This window comes from Aotus nancymaae, unplaced genomic scaffold, assembly GCF_030222135.1.
Source record: "Aotus nancymaae isolate 86718 unplaced genomic scaffold, 86718_ANA_hifiasm-v0.15.2.pri h1tg000001l, whole genome shotgun sequence".
NCBI lineage: Eukaryota > Metazoa > Chordata > Mammalia > Primates > Aotidae > Aotus > Aotus nancymaae.
The window spans coordinates 14779550-14783732 of record NW_026988412.1 but is presented as its reverse complement, the minus strand read 5'-3'; the positions used below and the strand labels follow the sequence as shown (position 1 = coordinate 14783732).

The 4183-nt window shown below is 42.9% G+C and overlaps 1 non-coding gene across 1 annotated transcript; it reads left to right on the top strand.

Moving 5' to 3' along the window:
• Positions 1 to 924: 924 nt before the first annotated feature.
• On the top strand, positions 925 to 1063 carry LOC135276224 (U4 spliceosomal RNA). The gene has a single exon (XR_010343775.1). It is a non-coding gene; the product is annotated as a U4 spliceosomal RNA (small nuclear RNA).
• Positions 1064 to 4183: the final 3120 nt, after the last annotated feature.

Below are 4183 nucleotides of genomic sequence, written 5' to 3'. Positions count from 1 at the left end.
CAAAAAAGAGCCCAAATAGCCAAGGCAATCATAAGCAAAAAGAACAAAGCTTAAGGCATTACATTACCTGAATTCAAACTATGCTACAGGGCTACAGTAAACAAAGCAACACAGTACTGATACAAAAACAAACTCATTCATAGACCAATGCAGCAGAATACAGAGCCCAGAAATAATGCCACATACCTACAACCATCTGGTCTTTGACAAAGCTAACAGAAGGAATCTGGGGAGAATTCCCTATTTAATAAATGGTGCAGGGAGAACTAGTTAGCACTATGTATATGATTGAAACTGAATGCTTTCATTAAACCATATACAAAAATCAACTCAAGATATATTAAAGATTTAAATGTAAAACTTCAATTTATTAAAAAAGAAACACAAAATGTGAGATAACTTAGGAAACCATTGTAGATGTAGAAACAGGTAATTTTTAAATAAAGATGCCAAAAGCAATTGCAATAAAAACACTAATTGACAAATGGAACCTAATTAAACTAAAAAGCTTCTTCACAGCAAAGGAAACCATCAACACAGTAAACAAACAACACACAGAATAAAAGAAAATATTTGCAAACTATGCTTTTGACAAAGGTCCAATACTCATGATTTATAAGAAACCTAAGTTTACAGAAAATAAAAAAACCTCAATAAAAAGTACACAAAAAACATGAAAAAGATATTTTTAAAAGAAAAAATGCATGTGGCTAACAAGCATATAAAAAACGCTCATCACTAATTATTAGAAAAATTCAAAGAAAAACCACAATGAAATATCATCACACACCAGTGAGAATGGTTAATATTAGAAAGTGAATATACAACAGATGCTGGCAAGGTTACAGAGAAATGGGAATGCTCATACACTGCCGGTGGGAGTGTAAATTAGTTCAATCATTGTGAAAAGCAATGTGACAATTCCTCACGGTGGCAGTGGCAGTATCGTAGCTAATGATGTTTATCCGAGACTCGATTATTGCTAATTGAAAACTTTTTCCAATACCCCCCAGGACGACTTGCAATATAGTCGGCATTGGCAATTTTTGAGTCTCTACAGAGACCCAATTTAAAAAAAAAAATCGTGTAGTAAACAATTAGTCATATGGGAACACTTCTAGGAGGCACCAAGTCTTATCTCACAAAATTTAGCATGAAACTCAGAAGTCAAGATAATAGGATACAGAACAGAGATATTTACTGTCACAAATTTACCCCGCAAAAAGATGAGGTGATATTTTTATTACTCTACATAACTCAGCAATTATCTACATTTTCTTGTAAAAAAAACTTTTTTTTTTTTTTTGAGAAGGAATATCGCTTTTCCGCCCAGGCTGGAGTGAAGTGGCATGATCTTGGATTCAATGCAACCTCTGCCACCTGGGTTCAAGCAATTGTTCGGCCTCAGCCTCCCCAGTAGCTGTGATTATAGACGCCCTAAACCACGCCTGGCCAAGTTTTGTATTTTTAGTAAAGACGGGGTTTTGCCACGTTCGTCAGGCTGGTCTCAAACTCCTGACCTCAGGTGATCCACCACCCTTGGCCTCTCAAAGTATTACGATTACAGGCATGAGCTACTGCGCTTGACAGGAAATGTATTCATTTTCTACAGCTAAAATGTAAACGAGATTTTCCCTATTGTTTTTCTTGGTAGCATTTTAAAAGCAAAGCCTTGGAATTCTGCTTGAAATCATCCAGTCATAAAAAACATTTTCGCAATAACTCCCACAAATTTTTAATAGGAGAAATGAGAAACTGACAACCCCATAAAGCAAACTAAAGCTCTTCCCATTCATGACCCGGAAGCTGAGTCAGGATTCTCCCCTGTCAACCCTCCGGTGGTCCCTAAAGGAGAAAATCTGGGAGAGACCCGGAGCTGCAGGTGCAGAGCTGCCCAGAGAGGGCTCCAGGCCAGGGCACAGTCACTGCACAGCCGCCATCTTATTGCTCAAGGGGACTGAAGTGGAGCTAGGCAAGGAGAACTCGGGGCACAGATCGCTGAACTGACTGCGGGGAGGTCTGAGTTCCCACAGCCACTTCCCCCAAGTTCCAACCAGCCCCTTCCCCTCTCGTGGGATATCGGACCCAGCACTGACATCATTTCTAGGCTTCCAGGGGGTCCTGGCGTCTTAACCGTGGATCTCCAGTACGAGCAGGTCTCACACAGGCTGGACCTCTAGGAGCAGAGAACAGCGAAGACAAAACCTGGAACTCCGGCGGCAGCAAGAGACAAAACCGCCGCCACATCCCAGAAGCCAGCCTTTCCGCTCCAGCTCCGTGCCTGATTGGACGGTTCCCAGAGCAGCCTCGCTGATTGGATAAGGTTTAAGTCCCCGCCGCCTCAGACCCTGAATGACAGAAGACATGATCAAATGCTGGCTGACTGAAGAAGGAGTGACAGCCAAAGGTACAGCCTTTTCTTTTTTCTTTTTTTTTTTTTGAGACGGAGTTTCGCTCTTGTTACCCAGGCTGGAGTGCAATGGCGCGATCTCGGCTCACCGAAACCTCCACCCCCTGGGTTCAGGCAATTCTCCTGCCTCAGCCTCCCGAGTAGCTGGAATTACAGGCATGCGCCACCATGCCCAGCTAATTTTTTAAATATGTTTAGTAGAGACGGGGTTTCACCTTGTTGACCAGGATGGTCTTGATCTCTTGACCTCGTGATCCACCCGCCTCGGCCTCCCAACGTGCTGGGATTATAGGCGTGAGCCACCGCGCCCGGCAGGTACTGGCTTTTCACACAGGGCTTCTTCCCTGAGCGAGCCAGGCCCACCCCAGAAGGTGTTTGCCTGTAGCCTCATGTATTTGTAAATAATATACTATATGGTTGCTCACACATGAAAAGAACAAAAATTATTTTTAAAGTTTAGCCTTTATAATCTTCCTGGCTTCTGGTCCTTTGAGCAGGGAGCTTGAGATTGTTTTGTTTTGTGATGGAGTTTCACTCTGTTGCCCAGACTGGTGTGCAACGGCACGATCTCAGCTCGCTGCAATCTTTGCCTCCCGGGTTCCAGTGATTCTCCTGCCAAGTAGCTGGGATTTCAGACTCGCGCCGCCATTTCCGGCTTTCTTGTTTTGTTTTGTTTTTTGCATTTTAGTAGAGACGGGGTTTGATGATGTTGATCTGGCTGGTCTGGAACTCCTGACCTTGGATCATCCTCCCCACCTCGAATCATCCACCCACGTGGGGTTCCCAAAGTGCTGGGATTAAAGGCGTGAGTCACCGCCCCTGGCTAACCTGAGACTTTTTTTTTTTTTTTTGAGACAGAGTCTCTCTTTCACTCGGGCTTGAGTGCAGTGGTGTGATCTCGGCTGACTGCAACCTCCACCTCCTGGGATCAAGCAATTCTCATGCCTCAGCCTCCCAATTAACTGAGATTACAGGCACACACAACTATGCCCAGCTAATTTTTGTATTTTTAGTAGAGACGGGGTTTTGCCCTTTTGGTCAGGCTGGTCTTGAACTACTAAATTTGTGATCCGCCCACCTTGGCCTCCCAAAGTGCTGGAATTACAGACATGAGCCACCATGCCCGGCCACCTAATTATTATATTAATAGCAGGATTAATAATTGTAGGAACGATTTAACTAAGGTTGTTTTGCTTAAGCAAGTGTAATAAAGACAAGAAGTAAGCATGAAAGGTTTACTATCATGAAGTTTAAAAGAACTTTTTTTTGTTTGTTTAAAGAAAGAGACTTCATTCCAGATTTTAGCAATGGGGAAAGGACAAATTCATATCTCAAGAAGCCACTTCAGTTTTCTGGGCAGAAAGCAGGGTTGTAAGAAGAAATTTTGGTATGCAGGGTATGCAGAAGAGGCATGGAGGTGCAGGATGTACATGGTTTGCTGGAGGACTTATCTGTAATCATGGGTGATCCGTTAGCCTGGCCAGCATCATTGAAGACAGAGCGGGGTTGTGGATTAACTGATGTCTTGAGACAATCTCCCTGTGGGGAAGAATTCTGAAGTGTGCCTCTTTTATTTCAACATTTGGTAATTTCTTTTTTAATTATTATTATAATACTTAAAAATTCTGGGGTAAATGTGCAGAATGTGCAAGTTTGTTACACAGGTACACATATGCCATGGTGGTTTGCTGTTCCCATCAACTGGTCAAATACATTATGTATTTCTCCTAGTGCTATCCCTCCCCTAGCCCTCCACTCCTTGATAGGCTAAGG